This window comes from Bufo gargarizans, chromosome 4, assembly GCF_014858855.1.
Source record: "Bufo gargarizans isolate SCDJY-AF-19 chromosome 4, ASM1485885v1, whole genome shotgun sequence".
NCBI lineage: Eukaryota > Metazoa > Chordata > Amphibia > Anura > Bufonidae > Bufo > Bufo gargarizans.
The window spans coordinates 126065727-126090288 of NC_058083.1; positions in this window are offsets into that span (position 1 = coordinate 126065727).

Genomic DNA, 24562 nt, shown 5'->3' on the forward strand with positions numbered 1-24562 from the left:
GCAGGCCCTCGCCCCTAATGTTTTAGAGGGTGAGCTCAGCAGCAGGCCCTCGTCCCTGATATTTTAGAGGGTTAGCTCAGTGGCAGGCCCTCAAATATAATTTTTTAGAGCGTCAGCTCACCAGCAAGCCCTCGCTCCTAATGTTTTAGAGGGTCAGCTCGGCAGCAGGCCATCGCATATAATGTTTTACAGGATTAGCTCACCAGCAGGCCCGCACCTAAAATCTTTGACTTGGTCAGCTCACCTGCAGGCCCAAAGATAAAATCTTTTACAGGGTCAGCTGACCCGCAACTCAATTTGAATGAGGCCCTCCTTTATGTGATATACAGGTTGTATCGGAATGCCTCTTCATTGCAATTTTTGGCAGGACTTTTACTTTATATACAAGTAAATATACAGGAAAGAATGTTTTCAATACATTTTTCCTATAAAATAGATTTTTTTATTTTGGTTTTGTGCGTAAAACCTTGTAACGGATCTCCTAGCACACCGACCGGGTACCTCCTGTCGATAGATGCTCCTAGTGCTTTCCGAGGACTCCAAGCACTCCACTTGACACCGTACGCACTGCAGACCCCACGAACCGCCGAAGCTTGGTTGAGATCTCACCGTCTCCTACCCACCCTGGACCTACGACAAGGCTCCAGGCTCCAGTGGGTGAACCTCTCCTAAAACCAGAGAGCAGGAACAGCTCTTACAAGAGCTAGTAGTTATGCCAGGGGAGTATAGCAAATCTTCAGCGTATAGCAATCCCCCAGTTTTGATCAGTTATCCAAACACCAGTCTCAACATGATGAAGGATAAAACAGGAACTCTTTATTGAGGGCTACCCATACCCGTACTTATGCAGGTCCCCATCTGGTGGCCACGCCCCTAGGGGACCAGAAGGAAGACTGTGACATGGGACGATATGCAGCAATTCAGGATACACAGACACAACACATCCCCACAATGCATCATGGTTTCCTCCTCTCTGCCTTGGAGACACCGGAGGAGCAATCCACTTATCTCTCAGGACAAAGGGGAATAGCCAATACACATGTGGAGACAACAGGACAGAAATCACCATTCAAACACACAATGGGACAATGGCACAATGGGACAATAGAAACACACCTAGCATATTCCTCCCCTCTGTCTAGGAGACAATTGAGTCAATCTCTGTAACTACCCAACTATCTCCTAAACTGAAAAGTTACACCTCTCATAAATTGCCACAACTTTGTGAGCCTACATTGTACATACACATAACCCACATCAACCCAACCAGTATAACTTGGGGACAAACCCATCCAAAATTCACTTGAATAGGTTCAGGGGTTAAAAAGTTAGCAAAAGTATCTCAAAGGGCCGTAATCCTGGGGCAGGAGGCTGGCAAACAGCCCCCTCCAAAACACCGTGGCGAGGTTGGTTTCGTCACACATCTCCCCCTCCCAGGGAAGACTAACCAGATACCTGACCTCACGGTCAGTACCCGAGTTAGTCTGGCAGTCCAACCACAACCCCATACTGGACCTGTTGAATTTTGGAGCCTGGCTCTGTTCTGTATGTCCCCAGCTGTTGAGTGGGCATCTGCGACTCCTTGCTGCCTTGTGGTTCTCCAGCTTGGAGCTGTAGGTGCTTGGTGGGCAGAGGCCGACTGCGCTCTACCCAGATGCCAGCTCTTCCGATGGGGTAGCCTGTGGGAAGTCCGGCTCTGGAGAATAGGATAGGGGAGGGCAGAGGCCAACTGCGCTCTGCCCAGATGCCAGCTCTTCCGCTGGGGTAGCCTGTGGGAAGTCCGGCTCTGGGGAAGAGGATAGGGGAGGGCAGAGGCCGACTGCGCTCTGCCCAGATGCCAGCTCTTCCACTGGGATGGGGTCAGGAAATCCTATCCCCAGGACCTTGTTGCAGATCGGCTGTGGAGAGGAGGAATCGCTTACCTCCTCCTCCTGGCATTCCTGCAGGGTTGGTAGAGGGTCTGAACCGGCCGTCCAGCATCCCGGTAGGCCTGGTGCAGAGACCGTGGTCCCATCTGCACCATCGAAGTTAGGGGTGCTGCCCCCCTGTGGTTGGGGATAGAGACCGGTTGTCTCTTCTCTCTTTACAACACACTGCTGCTGGGGAGTCAGACCGACTGTCTCAACTCTCTGTAATGCTGCCTGGTACTGGGTAGTGGGTGCGACCATCTCCACTCCTAGTAATGCTGGTTGCTGCAGGGACGGGGGACTCACAATCTCCTCTCCCTGTGATCCTGTCTGCCGCTGGGGAGAGAGACCGGTTGTCATCTCTCCCTGTATGTTAAGCTGCCGATGGGAAGTCAGACCGACTGTCTGGACTCCGGGTAACACTGGCTGTAGTTGGGGATCTGGGCCGGCTACCCAGCGTCCCTGTAGGGCCGGTGGAGAGACTTCAGTCCCATCTCTACCTGCCGTCGGGAGTTCTTCCCAGAACCAGTCGATGAAGTTCCCTAATTTGGGAGTTGGTAGGGAAGCAGGAGGTATCCCCGGCATATCTTCCCAGTTGTAGGAGGGCAGATCAGGCTCTGCTTGTCGAGTAGGTTGGGGATGAATAGAGCTGAGCAGGTGTTGGTAGGTCTGCTCCAGCTCCCACTCCCTTGTTACCAGGTGGGTCATGTCTTTGCTCACCTCCCGTCAGCATAATCATGCATGCCCATCCGGTAGTCGTAGATGTCCCAAAACCTAGACTTCTCCGTGCTGCCAAGATCAATGTCCTCCCTCAAGGCATCCCATAGTTACCCAGGTCCATCATAATTCTCACCCTCGGGAATGTCATGCTCAGCCATCCAGGGGGAATGTTGAATGACATGCCACCTTAGGGCCTGGTAAGCGTCCTCTAGCCAAAGCTCCTTACTTACCAGGTTATGGAGCTCTGTTACCCAGTCATCCAGGGGCTGCTCTCCCAAGAGACCCATCCGCATCGCCACACGCTTCTGTAGCCGCTGCTCATAACTGGGGAGACTCTCACCTCACCGCCGCTGGGCATTTTCCAGGGCATCATACCAGACTTCCTTTCTGTCTGCATCCCTGTAGTCTGCGGCTGCCTCCTCCTCCTCGTCATAGAACGCTGTCCGAAGACTAGCCGATTCCATCCTGCTGTAGCCAGGGGCGCTGTACGGATACTTGCAGCCTTCTCATTGGCCCACAAGCAAGAAGCAGTGAGGGTACTGATGAAAAAAAAATCTAGAATATTCACGATTACTAATATATAGCACTATATTCTACATCTTCGCGAATTCTCAAAGTGCCAATATTCGCAATAAAAATTCTCAATTGAATATTCACGATCAACACTAGTCCTTAGTACACATGTACAATTACTTCAGAAAGACATCAAGAAAGCAGCCAGGTATGAGGTACCACATAACCAAAGGGAAAAGAAACACTAACTACTTTGCTAAACATAGATCCATATCGCAAATGTTTACCTACGTGCTTGTGTTAAACAGGAATTGACAACATATATATTTTTTTTAATATATGGAATAATATGGATATGTAATATGCAATTATATATATTTATTTGTTCTAACATTTTCTATTTAATAAAGGTTTATATGTACATCTAGTATATAATAATAAAAACTGTGTTACATTCATGTATACATATGCATGAAAATGCTCATTTACAATAGTGCATTTCAATGGAATAAATGTGCAAAAGCAATACAGTAATTAACGGAAAGCTCTTTAATTTTCTATGACTACTGCCACACTACATTTTTATAGGTGTATCCACTATTAGTGTTGTAATTGCGCTTTAAATCATATACTAAACTATCTCTTTAATTATGAATGCTTAAAAGTTCCTTCTAATTTCATAATTTTAATGAAGCCCTGTAATTTATGAAACATTATTGGAATAATTATGCCTTCCATCTCAATGTGTGAGTGATTGTTTTTTTTTTTTTATGCCATTAGATTGTGCAGATGTTTAGTTCTAACATAACTTTGTCACATATAACAAAATATACAGTGTTTTCTGTGCCAGCAAGAAGTCATTATTTTATGCCAAATGCCTATTAGTATCCGGTTATCACTCGTATCTGTTCCTTTCAAAACTGATAATTAAATCTGCTGGGAGAGGTGGCCTGGTGACAATGTCAGTGCCATTGATATGGTGGAACGTATTTAAATTTAATCTGGCAGCACAAACTATCTTGAAAATATCCACTTGGTGTATGAGAGATATATATTTTTGGCAAGAATACATGATACTACTGTGATTAGCCAAATCTGCTGCTGTGCTCGTAAAAATAAAAATCTACCTGATACAAAGAATTCTCTACTATTTCTTCTGCTTGCAGAGTGTTTCTCTATTTTCCTTCTATCCAATTTAAATACATTAGACTACAAGCAAATAACAATACAACTGTACAATACTGATCTTATTCAACTAAGAAAGGGTTGGAAACAAAATTGTATGTACCATAGAGCAAGGTCAAAATACATATGTGCACAGGGGTCCAGAAGGGATGGGGGCCCATTGCCATATTATAAACTTTCCTATTAGATAAGTCATCAATATCAGAATCTTATTTCAGGCTCTCCCATTAACTAGCATAGTGCTCAGATGAGCAATGCGGCCTGTTCATAGTATACCAAGCACAGGGTCATACTTTGCACTGTATAGCGTCTGTGATTGGTATTGCAGGTTCAGTAAATCCCATTCACTTGAATGGTGTTGAGATATAGAAAGGCCATGTGGCTGATGGATGTGGTCTCACAGGCCAAGGAAGAGGCCACAGTAGTTTCCTAGAAGAAGTAGTTTCCTAGAAGAAGCACTCCCACAAATTCTTATTCTCTGACCTGTTAGAAAGACCAATGATGTAAACTGTAGTAAAGGTAGTTTTATTACCAGTGACAATATTTGTGAGTTATAACCTTCCTTCTGATCCTCAGCTGTGTAACCAACACTCTGACTCACTAAATAACACATCAACTTATATGTGGGCAGGAAGTTGGAAATCAGAGTATTAGTCACATGGCACAGTTAAAGATCAGAAGGGAGGTTTTAAGTTTCAAATACTGTCACCAGTAAGAATATTGCCTTCACTACAGTTTATAACGTACTTTTCTTACAGGTCAGAGAATAAACATTTTTGTGGGAGTGCTTCCTTAAAGAGGACCTTTCACCTTGAAAAACATTGTGAACTAAGTATCTTGACATATAGAGCGGCTCCCAGGGATCTCACTGCACTTACTATTATCCCTGGGCGCTGCTCCGTTCTCCCGTTATGTGCTCCGGTATTTTCGCTCAGTAAGTTATAGTAGGCGGAGACTGCCCTTGTTCTGCTGGACGTCTCCTCCTCTTAGGCTGTAGCGCTGGCCAATCGCAGCGCACAGCTCACAGCCTGGGAGGTTTTTTTCCTCACAGGCTGTGAGCTGTGCGCTGCGATTGGCCAGCGCTACAGCCTAGGAGGAGGAGAGGCCCAGCATAACAAGGGCAGACACCGCCTACTATAACTTACTGAGCGAAGATACCGGAGGACATAACGGAAGAATGGAGCGGCGCCCAGGGATAATAGTAAATGCAGTGAGATCCCTGGGCGCCACTCTATATGTCAGGATACTTAGTTCACAATGTTTTTCAAGGTGAAAGGTCCTATTTAAAGGGGTTATCCCACTTTGCTTTTTCATACTTACCTGCTGCCAGCACACCATTCACTTCCTGGATTCTGGCTGGGGGGGCTTCATCTTCATTGAAGTCTTCTCCCGGGCGGGCCGCGCTGGTCTGAACGTGCACGCCGCAGCGCATACGCCATGGTGACTTATTGCCAGTATAGCACAGAGCCGGCATGCGCGTTCGCGGCTCTGTACATTCTGGCCAGGAAGAAGTTACCATTGCGCATGCATGGCGGTGTGCGCATTCAGAACTGCGAGCGGCCCGGCCGGGAGAAAAGAAGGAGTCTTCTGCGCAATCACAGCCATCGGGGCCATAACCAGGGGAGACCGAATGACAACAATGAGGTAAGTGGGGATGAATTTTACCCTTAACGGTGGGAATTTGTTAATGAAATATATTTACAAAAATGATCACTGTCAAATCATTAACAGATTCTACAGTGATCATTATGATGGGATAACCCCTTTAAGTTATTGGAGAACAAGAGTCCCATATACTTTAATGCTCCTCAAGGAGTGGACATGGCTCATTGGAGGAATTTAAATATCCATTGGGTCAAACAAGGAACAATTGGATCAAGTAAAGCTTCCACTACCAAGCACTGGCCAGACTTGGCCAAAATGGGTCAAATATTGAGCAGCAGTTTATGGCTTGCGAATTAGAGAATAAGTACTGAACTGCCTTGGTAATTCATATACCACCAAATAGGGTGAATACACTAAGGCTGGGTTTCTTATTCAAGTTTTTTTTTTATGCAGCTTTTGAAGCCAAAGCCAGGAATGGATCATACAGTAAATGGAGGAAACATATGACTGCATAAAAAAACTGAACATGGAAAGTAAGACTTAAACTGAAGCCATATTAAAATACACCAACAATAAAATCTTGCTTTCAGATGGTTTTTCTGTAGCAGTAAAAGTTTTCTAAATTTTTCAGGGCAAAAACAAACAGACTTTTGCATTTATTTAGTACAAATCTCATATAAGGCACAGTGAATCTCCCATGCCATGGGGATGAGGAAATACTATTATTTCTAAGACATGGATAATCAGTCCTATCACTTCTAGTTTTGTTAGTTGATTTGTTGGGAGGAAGATTTGAAGACTTGCAAGAATTGGTTGTAAAACTAAAATAAAACAATTTACTGTGGTAAAAGTTATGGTAAATTTTGTATTAAAAAAAAACTAAATTTAAAATGGTAAAATTAATGCTAAAATCAAGTTTCCAAAACATTTTTTGTTAACAAATGATAAATTAAAAAGATGAGAAACTTTCCTGTTAAAGAAATAATCTAAGGAACACTGAATGCACAAAAAAAGGTGCTTTCTGTGCGTTCCTTCATTTTTACAGTTTTCAGTACTAAAAGTGGATGATAATTAAGGCTTACATAAAGACAGGTGGCCTTTAACTTATCACATTATCATTAGAGAGGAAACCCAAAGCACTACTTAGACTGTTGAACCTGGCCAAATCATGATCAGTCACTTTTGTACTGAGAGGATCAGCCGCTAACAATGTCCACGATCAAGTCTGATAGGTGGTAATTTACCTGCATGTATCCCAATCATTTCAATAGGGAACAGCAGGATTGCTCAGGCAGCGCATACTGCATGATTGCAGACATTGTTAGCAGCTGAAGGCTATTAGTTTATGAAAGTATCTTCATCTTTCCCCCTTTTCCCTGTAAAATAGATTGTCTCTTTGTTTGAAGATTGCACAACAGTTCAGAGCATTAATAAATCCCCACCTCCAAATCATATTTACCCTTTGTCTAATTTTAGACTTTTTTGTATTGTGTACAGTTAGATTTATACTGCTCTATTATTTTGGGTAATTGTCATACAGTATATTTTTCTGCTCTATTGACCTTTCCTTCCCATTTTTCTCATTTGAAACTCTTAGTACATATTTCTAAGTGGTTACTTTTATTTTATGGTGGTAATGACATCCATATAATTTGTATCCCTTTCAAATGATATGCATATTAGCTGCTTGTACTGGAAACTGATATGCATGGGTCAGCCAGATGGTTCAGTGGCAGTGTGGTTTTGCTGCCAAGCAAGCAACCTGGATTTCATTTCAAAATCAGCTTCCTGCTTCTGTTATGGTCACTAGGGATGGATGTGTGAGAAGGTATTTGGATGGAAGGGATGTGCCAAGTAATGCTTTTAATACAGCACCTGCTGTTTCCTAATTATTAGCATTGGAAATGATTCTGAAGGGAGACACATCCTGCTGCTTTCTCACTCACAGGAAGAATTTGCACTACTTTGTGTAAACCTTCAAGACAGACAAATTCCTGATTTAAGGGCAGTTGTGGTGTTTGTCTTAGACAGAATTTTACGGTAATATGAAAGATCTATCTTTCAATTCACCTTTTATATCTTGGTGACAAAATGACATTGTGCAATTCAAATCATTGTAAATAATCACAGATTTACAGTTAAATGCAGAGAAAAAAAAACATAGATATATTGTTCTGCACTCAATACGCCATAATGAGACATGTGAAAACAGAATGTTTGGAAATATATTAAAATAGAAAAACTAAACTCTTGGTTAACATGAGAATTTAGACCCTGTTTACTCGGTACCAGGGGCGTACATAGAAATCATTGGGCCCCATAGCAAGAATCTGGATTGGGCCCCCCTAACTCAGCCCACTACCCACCCCTGGCCCCTCCCACCACCTGCCCTGAGTCCTCTATCTATGAGCTTATAGTGCCCCCCCCAACCCCACAGGGACTCTGCTTGCTTGCTGCTGCTCTCCCCCCATCAAGAATACCCACATTAACTTTTTTTACTCTTCTTACTGTGGACAGCTCAGCTGTGGCACACATCACGGGCAGGCAAGTGTTTATTCAAGGCTGGCGGCGGTGATGCTGGGGGGGAGGGCGGCCTGGCTATGTTCAGTGACCGACTGTTCTCCAGTCTAGTCTGGTGGGTGGCTGATGAGGCAGGCGGGCAGGATGTGAGCGCAGTATACAACTGCTGCCCCCCCCCTCAAAGTTCTGTATACTTGAACTTGCTGTTCTGCTCTTGCTGCCAGCAATACACTGTCCAGTCAGCAGCAGGAGCTTTGCACTGCTAAATGCTGATTGGCTATGCTGCGTGCCTGGAAGTCTGTATGGACTGGTAAGACAGGGAGGGTCTGGACTCAGGACACCAGCGGAGCATGCTGCCTGTGCACACAATGGGGAGGGGGGCTCTGACTAAGCATAAGGGAAGCAAGCAGAGCCTGAAACCGAACAAAGAACAAGTGGGCGGTGTCACGACCACCCCCGTTTAAATCAGACTTCCGACCACCAGGACGCCCCAGCGTGGAGAAAAGCCCAACCGAGGGTGGACCGCGACAGGGGGGAGATTCAGAATTACCCAAACAGTCAATCCTGGACCCCCCTTATTTTCTGCTGCCACCACGTTCGTCAGTGAACGACTCTATAATTGTACGTATAGGGGTTCAGACCACTAACAGATCAGCCCCACTATCACCCTACAAGCTAACCACAATCGAATCATAAAACAGTTATGTCTCGAATATCAGTCGACTATAAGACAGGTAGGTCTCTTCAGGGTGTACGAGTACTTTGTTGCAGTGGGGCTTAGAGCAATAAGAGAGAGACAATTTAAAAGATATGAAAATATCTTTTACTATAAGTAACACAGAAGTGAAACGAACAATGCATACACAAATTTACAGAAAAGATTACAATAGCGAGCTGGGAAGCATGTGGAAAATAAACAGGGATAAAAAGAGAAATACTATCTTGGATTTCGCCTATGCAAAATTCAGGCACAAACTTACGTTCCAACGGACAGCCTATCGGCGATGTGACCACAGGGCAAAAAGCTCTCCTCTTCCATTGCGCACGGACTTTTATGCCCCCATTCTGTGGGAGGGTAAGGGGGTTTGGCCCAGCCAATCGCTGGCCAAGGGCTGCACGGTGGGTGTTCCTGAAGGAGGGTTTGGGAGGGCTTGTTTGCCCCTCCCTGCTGCTGGCCAGGCCAGTTTTCCCTAATTTTACAAAAATGGCCCATAACTTTGTCGGCGTAATAAATATGAAAAACCGGGCACTTGTGCTGGGTCCCCCATGAATTTATGGACGATTCTGTGGGTGACACCCCACCTCTCTCCCTTCCAGGTGACTAGTGACCCATTTCCCAGTCTGGGAAGACCCCAGAGCTGTCAAGTTTGGACTCTCCTGGTTCCTCTGGGTGAGAGGTGCATTTTGAGGGTACCTACATTTTTGGGTCATGATTCCATATAGCCCCAATATGCTTTTTGGGGTTCTCAGAGCACGGTTCACATGTCTCTCCTATGCGCTCCTCCCTCCCAGCTATCTCTGCTTCTGATGTGTAAATTGAGCAGGCTGCAAGGAAGGGCCAACTAGCATGTGTTTAATTTTCATGGTTCCAAGGTGGGCAGGAGACGTAAGGGCTGGGGTTAGTTATTAGTAGTTGTCCGAGGTGTGAGGTGATCTCAGCAGGTGGTGATTAGAGTCTGTGGTCTCCAAAGGGCTACAGGAACGACCATATATGGACGTCCTGTTTCCTGATTAAATGTGGCCCTCATTAGATGTGGTTCATTTTTTTCTAAACTGACAGTCATTTTTTTAATAAGATCCGGACGGGGACATGACATCGCGTCACAGGCAGGGCCTTCAATTCACTCTGGGCCCCCTGTGCCACGGGCCCCATAGCAGCTGTGTGGTCTGCCAATATTGGCAGTACGCCACTGCTTGGTACTTAGTTGAAGCACCTTGGGCAGTGATTACAATCTCCAGTCTTCTTGGGTTTGATGCCACAAGGTTTGCACATCTGAATTTGGGGATTGTCTGCTATTCTTTTCTGCAGATCCTCTTAAGCTATGTCAGGTTGTATGGGGACCATCAGTGGACATGTCTCTCCAGAGATATTTGTTTGGGTTCAAGTCAGGGCTCTGACTAGGCTACTCTAGAATATTCAGAGTTGTCCCTAAGCCACACCCATGTTGTCTTTTATGTGTGCTTAGGGTCATTGACTTGTTACAAGGTAAAACCACTGCCCAGTCTGAGGTCCAGAGCACTTTTGGTCAGGTTTTTATTAAGAATATCTCTGTGCTTTGCTTTGTTCAGCTTTCCTTCAACTCTGACCAGTCTCCCTGTTTCAGCTGCTGAAAAACACAAGGCTTCTTTCTAGTCACTCTGCCATAAAGCCCAGAATGCTCGAATACTGCAGTGATGGTTGATCTTCTTGAAGTTTCTCCCATCTTCAAACTGGATTTATAAAGCTCAGCCAAAGTGACTATTGGGTTTGGTCATCTCTCTTACCCTGGCCTTTTTCTCCATAATTACCTAGGTTAGTGGGGCAGTTAGCTCTAGGAAGAGTCCTGGTTGTTCCAAACTTCTTCTATTTAAGAATTATGGAGGCCACAGTGCTCTTGGGAACTTTCAGTGCAGCAGAAATTGTTGTACCATTGTGCAGATCTGTGCCACCAAGCAATCCTGTCTTTCTTCTCTACAGGCAGTTCTTTACTCCTCAAGGCTTGGTATTTGGTCTGATATGCGTTATCAACTGTAAAATCTTATGTAGACAGGGAAGTGTCTTTCCAAATCATGTCCAATTAACTGAATTTACTACAGGTAGATGCCAATCAAGTTGTAGAAACATATCAAAGAACATCAAGAAAAATGAGAAGCCTTCACAGCTAAATTTCAAGTGTCACAGTAAAGATTTTAAATACTTATGACCGGGGTGAAAAGGATATTGCTAAAAAGAATTGCATGCTTTATCTGGATGTTATGTATCTTAAAAAAAAGTAAAATCTAGGGCTGTATCCAGAGGAAAATGCAAGTGTAATAAATGGGAGGCAATCTTTTTCAAAAAAAGCAATACTCGGGGATACATCCACCACATACGAAAAAAATAGCATCTACCACCAACAACATTCTGGGTATGAAGGATCTGCTTTATGAATAATAACAGGGCATAAGTACCATCTGAGAGTTAGCTTTTTCACAGTCTCCAAAATTGCCACTGCTTTAGCAAAACGTTTAGGTCAAATAATGGCCTCTTGACAATCAGAAGCAAGGTAATACTGAGACCAGACTTACTTGCATATTTCCATGTGGGTGGTTTTTTGAAATGATGATGTCATATTAGTCAGGTTGTAAAATAAAGAAATACCCCCTGATGTACCTTCACAAGAAGAAAATAACCACACACAGTCTGACAGTAACTGGGGTGGTCAAGGTTTCCCTTGAAGTATATGTTGGTACCTTAAATATTTATGATGGTGTTTAAATGTAGCAAGAGGAAACAATCTATTTTTAAATCCATCAGTTGCAAAATCTTACTGGATGTTTATTGTTTATATCTGTCATGATGGAAAGCTATTGTTTATGATGAAGCTATAAGAAATGTTCATGAAAATATTTTACTTTTTTTAAAAGAGTTAATGTAAAATTGTATAATATTCTGTGATATATTCTGTCTACCGATGAAGGTGTAGATGTCATGAAATATAATATACAGGGTGGGCCATTTATATGAATACACCTTAATAAAATGGGAATGGTTGCTGATATTAACTTCCTGTTTGTGGCACATTAGTATATGTGAGGGGGGAAACTTTTCAAGATGGATGGTGACCGTGGCGGCCATTTTGAATTCGGCCATTTTGAATCCTACTTTAGTTTTTTCAATAGGAAGAGGGTCATGTGACACATCAAACTTATTGGGAATTTCACAAGAAAAACAATGGTGTACTTGGTTTCAATGTAACTTTATTCTTTCATGAGTTATTTACAAGTTTCTGACCACTTATTAGATGTGCTCAATGTGCTGCCCATTGTGTTGGATTGTCAATGCAACCCTCTTCTCCCACTCTTCACACACTGATAGCAACACCGCAGGAGAAATGCTAGCACAGGCTTCCAGTATCCGTAGTTTCAGGTGCTGCACATCTCGTATCTTCACAGCATAGACAATTGCCTTCAGATGACCCCAAAGATAAAAGTCTAAGGGGGTCAGATCGGGAGACCTTGGGGGCCATTCAACTGGCCCACAACGACCAATCCACTTTCCAGGAAACTGTTCATCTAGGAATGCTCGGACCTGACACCCATAATGTGGTGGTGCGCCATCTTGCTGGAAAAACTCAGGAAACTTGCCAGCTTCAGTGCATAAAGAGGGAAACACATCATCATGTAGCAATTTCGCATATCCAGTGGCCTTGAGGTTTCCATTGATGAAGAATGGCCCCACTATCTTTGTACCCCATATACCACACCATACCATACATTTTTTGGTTCCAACAGTCTTGGAGGGATCTATCCAATGTGGGTTAGTGTCAGACCAATAGCGGTGGTTTTGTTTGTTAACTTCGCCATTCACATAAAAGTTTGCCTCATCACTGAACAAAATCTTCTGCGTAAACTGATGGTCCTGTTCCAATTTTTGTTTTGCCCATTCTGCAAATTAAGTGCGCCGATCTGGGTCATCCTTGTTCAGATGCTAGTAGCTGGAGTTTGTAAGGGTGCCATTTGTGAGTAGCTAATATCCGCCGAAGGGATGTTTGACTAATGCCACTCTCCAGTGACATGCGGCGAGTGCTACGCTGTGGGCTGTTGCTGAATGAAGCTAGGACAGCCACTAATGTTTCTTTATTAGTGACAGATTTAATTCGTCCACATTTTGGCAAATCCAACACTGAACCAGTTTCACGAAACTTAGCAAGCAGTTTGCTAACTGTAGCATGGGTGGTCTTGTAGGCTGTCTTGCATTGAAAGAGCAGCATTGGCTGTCTCGGTGGACCCAGTATATATAGTATGGAAGGAATTGATGTGAAATATCAGGTGGGAGGTTCATATGAGTAAGATTGTAACATGGAATGTTCAAGGACTGGGAGATAAGGCTAAGAGGATTATAGTTTTTGATATTATTACCAGAAATCTCCCGACACATAACACACAGAATAAAACAAATTTGTTTATGAAGAAGTGGGCTAAGTATCAGTACCATTCATGCTTCTCCACTTCATCATGTGGGGTCAGCGTCTATATCCATCGAGACATAGACTACCTCCCACTTGATCAGAAAATAGATGAAAGGAGTAGAGATGTATTTCTTCACTGACAGTGGAATGGTATAGTTTGTTTTATGGTTTTTGTTTATATACCCCTGCCATTCTCTTTATATGTTATACATCGTCTGGTTGAGTTCGCAGACTCAAGAACTAAATCCCCTGTATTAATAATGGGAGATTTTAATAATGTCATGAATATTAAGTTAGATAGATTCTCTGTTACCTCTAACGATAAATATGATACAAACCAACAGACATTATTGGATAGAATTTGTCATGAATTGTCATTTATAGATGTTTGGAGATACCTATAAGATGATAAGAGTTTTTTCATGTTTTAGCCGAGGAAACACAATAATGTCCAGAATAGACTTGGCATTAATTAGTTCTGAACTATTAGATCAGATTTCTGGTATGAGGTATGAGGTTAATAGTATCTCAGACCACTCCCCGATTTGTCTTACATTTAAAAAAAATCTCTATATGGTAAAAGGTAGAGGATTCCGATTAAACCCACATTGGTTGAACCTAATTGATAACAACGATGGTATTAACGTAGATATTAAGGAGTATTGGTGAGTCAACTTAGCCTCTACACATACTGTATATGCTACGTTTGGGACGCTTTCAAAGCGTACCTGCGTGGGATTCTTATTGGAAAAATCAAGGGGTTGAAAGGAGAATTTGCTAAAAAGGAGGAACTGCTAGAAAATAGTCAGAATTGCAGAATCAACTGGAAGAGGCTAAAATGGCACTTAAAAAATATCTAGTTGATAAAGCACAACAAAAAAAAATCTTTGCGGGAGCACGATATTTTAGTGAGTCTGGAAAGCCGGGGAGATAATTGACAACGGTAGTACAAAACCAAAAGGAAAGTAATAGAATCAAGAGCGTTAAGATAAGAGATGGTGGGATAACGTCTAATCAGAGCAAAATCGAATGGGAGTTTATTAAATATTATGCGGATCTTTACTCCTCGGAGAGTATAGGGAATGATAGAGATATAGAACTGTTCCTTGACGATATATCGCTCCCTAGACTCTCTAAGGAGGACAGTGAATCTCTGAATGGTCCTATTAGTCGGGAGGAAATATTGGACACTCTTAAATCCATCCAGGGTAATTCTACACCTGGTCTGGATGGTCTCCCGTTCGAAATATATAGAAGGTAAGGAGAGTCTGTTCTGCCAGTCTTCTTACAGGTTTTGAATGAGTCAATGGAAAAGGGTAGTCTCCCGGCATCCCTATCGGAAGCTGTAATAACTCTGGTAAGGAAAAAAGGGAAGGATCAGATTATCGTGGAGTCATATCACCCAATCTCTCTCTTAAATACCGATTTTAAAATATGTGCCAAATTATTAGCAAACCGCTTGAAAAAAGTTATAGAAAAATTAATCCATCCAGATCAATCAGGGTTTGTACCTAAACGTCAAGCCCAAGCAAATATCCGACGAGCCCTGCTGAATATCCAGATTGGTAGGGAGGGCGCCCGCTCCATCCTGTCATTGGACGCGGAAAAAGCATTTGACAGGGTGGAGTGGGCATACCTCTGGAAAATAATGTATGAGATGAATCTGGGAGTTAAATTTATTAAGTGGGTACAATTATTGTATGACCACTTTAAAGTGAGGATGAAAGTTAATGGAGTTATATCAGAGCCTGTTACGCTACAAAGAGGTACTAGGCAGGGGTTCCCCCTCTCCCCATTATTATTGGCTGAACCCCTTACCTGTAAGGTCAGGGCAGACGATAAAATGAAAGTGTTTGGGGGCAGGGGAGTATTTGATAAAGTATGCTTGTATGCGGATGATGTCTTTTTTTTTTTTTTTAAAGAGGGGGCATCAATACTGCCCTATTTAATGAAGATAATCAATCAATTCGGACAAATATCTGGTTTTAAGGTAAACTGGACGAAATCGGTGTTACTTCCAATAGGACATGAAATAGCTCAAAACCCCATAGATATTAAATTATTAAAATCTACAGACTCATTTGAATATCTTGGAATAAGAGTGAGTTTGAGGATTCAGGATTATATAGAACGTAATGTCTTCCCTCTTCTGAATAAGGTTAAAAGTAAAATACGTATCTGGAAAAAACTCCAGATAAGACAGGAGGATCGAATTGCTCTTATTAAAATGATCCTCCTACCCCAGATTCTATATGTAATATCATCATGTCCTGTGTGGATAGGAGACAATTTCTTCAATTCATTGGAAAGATTAATGAATGATCTCATATGGGGGGTGAAAAAGGGTTAAGATGAAACAAAAATATCTGTGGCTAAATGAAGAAGATGGTGGTCTGTCCGTCCCCTTTTTTTCGAGGTTATTATTTTGCCTCTCAGTTGCAGTGGTTAATGATAGATGATTGTGGGCTGTATCAATATTTGGTGGGAGAGCTTGTAAGCTTTCAATATAATATTTTCAGCTGTCTTGAAGCTGGGATTATCAAAGTTAAGGGAAGGAACTGTCCAATCAGTCATATGATGCACTTAATATGGGCTAATACAAAAAAGTTATTGGGAATAAAATATTCGTTAGGGTTTACCCCTATTTGGGAAAATATTAATCTTAGTGAGTTAAAAAAATTAGAAGACTATGTATTTTGGGGAAAAAGCGGTATTAAGTTTGTTACACAGATTATGGTTGAAGGGAAGTTCAAAACATTAGAGGAATTTGGGTTAAGTATGGAGTTAGATTTTCTCACGCGGTTTAGATATTTCCGGTTGAAACATGCATATGATTTTACCGAAAATAAAGACTATTTAGTCACTAAAGATTCGAAATTCCCTCATTTTGTTATAATAGTAATGTTACTAAAGTATCAATATAACAGATATATAAGAAAATAAAGAGGGGTTTGGAATAGTGTGACTTAATTTAAGAGTGAAAGTAAATGGGCACAAGAAATGGATATGACACTATATATGGAGATTTATTTATAAAAGTATGAAAAGGGTTACTATAGCTAGTAATTTCCGATTGATGCAGTTTTTTATCCTTCATCGAACATATACAACACCTCTGGTGCTGAGTAGGATGTATAAAACAAAGGATTCTAGATGTTGGAAATGTAGTACGGAAAATGCTGATTTCACCCATCTAATTTGGTACTGCCCTCTTATACAGCTCTATTGGACTCAAGTATTTAAAGAACTTACTAGAGAAACTGGCAGAACTTTGCCATTGGTGATTTCTGTAGTTGTGCTGGGATATATCCCTGGGATAGGCTCGGATAAAAAAAAGTGTTGTGAAATGGTAAAAAGGATTAATGATGGCTAGGGTCATCATAGCTAGGGACTGGGGTGCGGATAGAGCACCAAAAATTATAGAATAGAGTTCAAAGATATGAGTATTATTGTAAGGGAAAAAGGGAAAAAATAAAATTAAAATAAGAATGAAGGAAAAATATGGTCCCCGATATGAGATTATACTATTAATTTTTGAGACAACCTATGGGAGTGATGGGTAGGCAGGGAGGGGTTTCTTTCTTTTTGAAATGGAATAATGATATGACGGTAATATGATATTGTAAACGGTAATTGTGTAATATTTTCATAATGTATGTATTTTTCTATAATGATTATTTATTTATTTTTATTCTGGTTGCTTCTGTTTACTACTAGTGGGGACTTACTGTATACAGACCCAGTTGAGTCCACATTAAACTGATTCTTCAGGAACAATTTAGAAGTTTTATATTAATAATAATATTATTTATATTAATTTAATAATATTATTAATTTTAGAACTCTTTCATGTGTGCCAGTGCACCCACTGTACAGTTCTGAATTATACTGAATTGATGAACCAGATGAAGATGGTCAAACAGTAGTATTGATGAGAGAACAATCCCAGGAAAAACATAGCCACATAGAAAACATTCATTAAAGGGGTTTTCCCAAATTCCAGTTAAAAGACAATTGCAAAAAAAAAAAATGCTTTTCCCGAGAGTTATGATATAGGATTTTTTGCCTGTTATATAGTAAACCTGGTCATACTCCTGCACAAAGCAAAGCTTCAAGGCAGTAGCTATGATTGCCTTCTTAGTGAAGAGCATAATTCATACAATGTCATCGACTGGCTTGCCAAGTTCCTTTTCTGAAAATAAGGTTTCTTCTGTGCCTTCTCAATTTTAACATCTGACATGGGCATAGCCAGATGACATCCATCGACACTGATCAGTTATTAAAGTGGCCCTCTAGTCTGACGCTTATTAAAATTCATTTGGCTCAGTCTATGGCAGTTACCTAATATTCATCTGGTGGTAACATAGTCTGTACTTTATAATCATTCTGTCCCTGCTATAATAGAAATTAGGTATCCAAACACTGACTTCCTCATGAACTTGAGATATACAGTTTATACACAGCAGCTAATATAAGGATGCAGAAAAGCAATTGAAAAGGAGATAGCAGCTACCTGAACCAATGATGACACGGGAGGTGCATCTTAGACTGCCTCAGACTCCTAGTAGACACTGTAGTCAAGGACTGTCAATACCCTTCACTTACACAATTTCAATTATAGTCAAGAAAGATATGTAAACAGTTAGGTGTGAGTCATTAGCTGTTTCCATTTTACCCTTTCATTATAATGAAGAGTGACCAGTCATGTGTGGGAACTGAGAAAATTCCATAAAAGCCCATTTGGTTGGTCCTGTCTACTAAGGCCCCAAATAACTTAATTTCCATTATGGTGAAAGAAGTTGTTTTCATTTCTACCACTAACTATAATGGAGAGTGCTGATGTTTATGGAAGATTTGGGACACACAATGATAACACTCTCCAAACCCACTTCAGCCAGTTATTGGTTGAGCAGTTCTGTGTTGATATGGACAAGAAATTATAGACACTGGTCAGAAGCCTTGGAAATGTTTGAGACTTGCTGCTGGGGATCAGGGATTTCTTCTATGGTTATTTAAAAAAGTAAAATAAAATTATCTTAGTACAACTAAATCATTGCTGCAGCCTGTGAACAGAAACCAGAGGTGAAGACAGCAGTGGTAGCGCAGGAAATGTAAGGGGACTAAGTGGTAAGTTTATATTCTTTTATCACATTTAGGGTCAATGGAGAGATTGTAGAAGAGTTATCCCATGCCCTTCTAGATTAATTGGTAGTGCTAAGGCTTCTACTTCTTTAACATGGTCCTCTACGTCTATCAATTACGATATGGGGGTATACAGCTGTCTCCTTCTCCTTATACTTGGTTTGCATTGAATTATGCACCTGTGCTCTGTCAAATTGAAGACATTGGGAAGTCTTGAAAGGTTCCCTACATTTAATGGCAGGGCAGGGTTAATCCTTTAAAGATGATGGTAGTTCCCAAGCTATTATACTTATTTTAGGTGCTGCAGATATTTTTATGTTTCTTTTTTCTTAGAGTCAATAGCTAAATTTTAAAGTATACATGGCCTCTGTAGGGTTGCACATGCCACTGTGACTCAGCCTAAACACAAAGGAGCATAGGGTCCGTGCTAGTGACAGCAAGTCTCAGAGGTAACACAAATATAATATATTATCGGTGCTCTGCTCCGCAACTCTCCTCCTCAACCTTGAACTGCTGCAGCATCTGTGTCTGTAAACCCAGGGGCTGTTCAGGATCGGTCTTGCCACAACCTTCAAAGAAGTACTGACACAGCATAGACCCGTTTTAAAATTTCACAATACACTTTATTTTACTTACAAGATTGTAGTCTTGAGTTCACCATCACATATAAAACAATGCCCGACCTGGGTTTCGCTCCTGCTTCATCTGGAGTGTCCTGCTCATCCAAGATGCCCAAGATGAAGCAGGAGTGAAACCCGGGTCGGGCATTGTTTTATATGTGATGTTGAACTCAAGACTACAGCCCGTGGGTTTACAGACATAGACGCTGCAGCAGTTCAAGGTGGAGGAGGATAGCTGAGCACCAATAATCAACTATATTTGTGTTACCTGTGAGACTTGCTGTCACTAGTGCGGACCCTATGCTTGTTTTTTATAATATCCACTGATGATGTGGGGACCAATTTCCTAACAGGGTTGTCTGCTGTATAATACCACTTCCTGCCAGGCACACAGTTTCAATTGTATTGTTAAACACAAAGGAGGAATTGGTTTTCCCAATATTGAGATGTTGCATAGTGTGGTCCAATTAGCTAGAGTTTTAGATTGACACAGATGTCCCTGTACTAAACTTTATGTTCGTATCGAGGAGGAGGTAGCTGGTTTCTGGTAGCTGGTTTCTCTCTCACACAGGCGCTAATGTGGGTTCAGTTAGGTAGGCATCCACCCTCAGAGATCTTAATCCTGACAAAGGCACCCCTCTCAGTTTGGGCGAGGACCCCACAGGTCCCAAATTTTGGGGCTCATCCTTCCCCTCTCCTGAGATTGGGTAATATGATGTGCCTATCAGACCCATTCACTAAAATGTGGTCCTCTACATAACAGATATTAAACAATCAAGCAGTGGGTGATATACTGATTGAAGGGGCCTTTCCTGATTTTCCCCTTTTAAAAACTAAACCCCACTGTGAAGGAGTGAACCATCTGCTGGCCAACTTTACACGTCTGCCACATAAGGACAGAGAAACCTGTCCTGGTTTTAACAATTGGTCGCCCAACAATCCCAGGCTCCAAAATTGATCTCTAAAATATACCTAGCTTTAGTTGCCCGTTCATACGGTGACAAACTGCACTATATCACTGTCTGGGAGGCAGAGCTTAATGTTAAGCTAACAAGTGAGGAAATCAAGGGGATTTATAAACATTGTTGTGGCCCTTCTAGATGCATAATCTTGCTGGAGACTTATTATAAATTGGTGAGCAGATGGTACAAAATCCCAGTCGCTTTGCATGCCATGAACCCTTCCCTACCCTTCACTTGTTGGAGATGTTTGTCTGGTTCCAGGTCTTACACACACATATGGTGGGGCTGCATGTTATTTCAACTATATTGAAGTAAGGTGCGTGAAATAGTACTTAAGGTTTGTCCTGGGTCCCCGAGCCTTGATCTGAAAACTTTGTTTAAATGTTCCTCCTTCTTCAGTCTCAGTCTTTAACCATTCACTCTGGGAACAAATGTTGTTAACCACTAAAGCAATAATTCCTTTGTACTGGAAGCAAATGACTGCGTCCCCAATAATTCACTGGATACGTAAAGTCGGACAGGTTGCTAGACAACCACTAGTAAGTCCTTTTCTAGATTCAAGAGGGTCTGAGCACCTTGGCTGACTCTTGCTACTGGTGCAGCTTTAGAGCCATGGTTGACTGACTCACAGGTGGTGAGGGAGTAAGAGTCTGGGGTCGCTCCCTGCGCATTCCTGAGTTGCCCTGTTTTGGAGCACAAATGGTTCCTTTTGTAATATGGAATGATCATTTTAAGCTGTGTTTTGATGGGCATATTCTCTATCTACATGGAAATGATTACGTTAGGATCTGGCCAGGTCCATTTGAAGAACTTAAAAACAATAAAAAGAGAATTGACAAAAAATTAAAATAAATAAAAATTATCCCTTGGAAAGTATGCAATGAGCTTAGCATTTCAAGTAAAATATTACTACAGTATACTTGTAATAAACATATTATATGTTTTTTAAATACATTAGCACCCCCTGCTGTTTATCTCCTGGTCCACCTTCTCCTGTATTCAGTGGTGGATTATCATTCTTTGCAGCTCTTCCATTCTCCTTTTCTTCCCCTCAGAGCCATTGTAGTAAGTTAATAGAGAAGCAGGTGAAAAAACATGTATTTCTTTTATTCCTTCTTCTAAATTCATAGAAATATATAGATATATCTCACTTTACACAGTGGAGAAGGAAATTGTGGGGGCACTGAATACCGTATGTATCACTAGGGCTATATGTGTGGGCCTATTCTCGATTTTGGGGAGGTGAGGTGGAGTTAACAAGAGCTATATATTCTGGGAAATGCAGTTGGTTTTTGATCTGTAGCCTACCTACAGAAAGTGAAGCAATTTGTGAGATAACACCTTTAACCACTGCCTGACCAGCGGTGTACTAGTACCACGCTGGTCGGATCTTTAAAGATGACACCTGCTCCTGAGCGGAGTAGGCACCATAGCTGTGGGGTGTCTGCTGTTTCATACAGCAGACACCTGCGACTCACGTCCGCGACCAGCGATAATGCCAGTCACAGACATTTAGCTCTTCAGATGCCGTGCTCACACCTGACCATGGCATCTGAGTGTGTGCAAACAAGAAATTAAAAATATATAAAAATTCTAATCACCCCCCTTTACAAAAAAAAACTATTTTTTTTTCAAAGTTCTGATAGATATGGACATCAGATGTCAGGTAGTCACTAGTGTAACTTAATTATAAAGTAATGACAGAGTACCTTCATCAGTGTAAAACGTAACCTTTACAGATGATTATTAAAAATCACCCAATTTGTGCCCTTGAAAAGCAATTAACAATGAGGCTGAGCAGGACAAGGAAAAGAAAATTGACTCACCCTCTCATTTGCCCTATCAATCTATAGGCCCTGCCTAGTAAAATGGAATGACCGCCCCGATAGGGGATATCCCGTGTCAGGAACCTCCTGATATGTCCTATATGTCCCTGACAATAGATAGATACTGCCACCCGAGAAGAAACCTAATATGACTACAGTCCAACAGCAATGTCATAAGTCAATGCATGTATCAGAAAATGTCACAGATTATGCTGCAGATAGCTGGAAGTTATGGATATACATCTGACTGGCTTGATCCCAAACTAAGGAGCATAAAGTTGACCCCTGTAAAACCCTAAGAACTCACCCTGACTGCTAAGCACATACAAGGGTCTCAGAGGTAGACGATTGTATGCCCTCGTACCTAGACTGTGTGACACCTGAAAACCCTATAATAGTGAGGGGACACGACCACCGGCTCCCTGCACTAAATACAGAGGGAGTCAGGGTCACCTAGAATCAAGCCAGCAAGGAAACACAAAACATGAAAGGACTTATCTGAACAAGCAGTAACAGAAGTCTCCAGCAGTGATCACTTCAATCCAGGAAGTAGTATAAACCACAAAGTGAGGCAGTATGGGAGGGAATATAAAGGGAGGCAATCAGTGCAAACAGGTGACAGCTGGGAGAAGGAAAAGAGTTGACAAAGTGAAACCAAAACAAATAACATCATGCAAGAGGTACAGAAGAACGTCTGCCAGACCTTCTCAGAGAGCTGGCAGTGACAGAAAATAATAAAGTTACAACAATAATAGTCGCACATAATACATATATGCTCCCAAATAAACTAGTGGCGTCCAGGTTTTGATTAACAATGGAAAAGAAAGGAGCACATACCATATGTCCCAGGAATGCATACTTTGTCCCGACGGGTTTCTCTGAACCGTTCTCTGGGGTCAGTTTATCAGGGGACCGCATATAACAAAAAAACTCCAAAACAAATGATATAGGAATGGAGGCAATAATATGTGTGCAAATCAGATTATATTTTTGTAGTAATACCCAAATAATCATACTTCTGATATATATGAATGCACAATATGTGGGAAACTACTACTGATGTTTTAGCCATAATATATTTACATATATTATAATATATTATATATTCTAAATATATAATAATATGTGTAAATATATTATGGCAAAAAATATATATACCGTATTTTCCGGCGTATAAGACGACTGGGCGTATAAGACGACCCCCAACTTTTCCAGTTGAAATATAGGGTTTGGGCTATACTCGCCGTATAAGACTACCCCTCCAACAACATTTACTTTGGCATCAAGATCTGCAGGTAATTGTTGTGCAATTTTCGTCTTTTGCCTCAGTACCATACTATGCCTTTCCAAGAATCTAGTACACCAGGATGCAGTGGCCTTAAATCTGTTGCTGTGATCTGGGTTAGATTTGGCTCACTGAAGTGCAAACAAACGTATTTTATTTTGTGTCACTACATAACCATTTTGGCGATGCTCATTCACCATGTCTGCTACATGTTTTTCGAATTCTGGCCAATGTGGGGTGCCTCTCCTTAATGCACACTTACCCCTTGGCAGACTCTTTAATGCTTTTAATTTGCTTTCCAGTCGCAAACCATCATGTTACTCCATATTGTCTTGCAGCAGCGCAGTTATTATGTTCCATGGCAAAGTTTACAACTTTAAGTTTGAAACTGGCTTCATATTTCTTTCTTCTTGCTGGTAGAGCCATGATGGGGTCTTGACTGTTAGCCATTTGTATACTGTACTGTATGTACTGGCGCTATACTGTATGAACCGATGCAGATACTGGTGCTGTACTGTATGTACAGGTACAGATACTGGTGTTGTACTGTATTCACCACCACATGTATCTGCTCCCCAGATAGACTCTGTTTTTTCACCACAGATAAGATGCACACCAAACTTCATTAGAGATCCGCCAACATTAGAATTGTCTGAAGTGCAGATGCTCCTGCTCCCCCCCTGCCTTCCCTCAGAATCGCCAATCCAACCCAGTATGCAACAACCAGCCAATCACAGCAAGCGATGTAACGGTATTTTCTGTGCACACTGCATACAAAGCCTGCTTGGATTGGGTGGGTCAGCTCTCCCTGCCTGCCCAGCCCTCCCTGTCTTCAAGACGATCTGAGCGGTAGTACGCAATGTGATACTGCCGGCATGAGAAAACCACTGAGAGCAGGAAGAGGGGGCTGCTTCAGGAGCGGCTGGCCGGGATGCAGCACACGGTGGCTCAGCTAGAGGGCGCCTGTCCCTGAAGCTGGAGAAGGACAGCTTCTCCAGTCTTGCTAGGAAGTAAGTTTCAGCACGCTGTATACCGGCATATGAGACGACACCCGGCGTATAAGACGACCTCCGACTTTTGAGAAGATTTTCATGTGTTAAAAAGTAGTCTTATACGCAGGAATATAC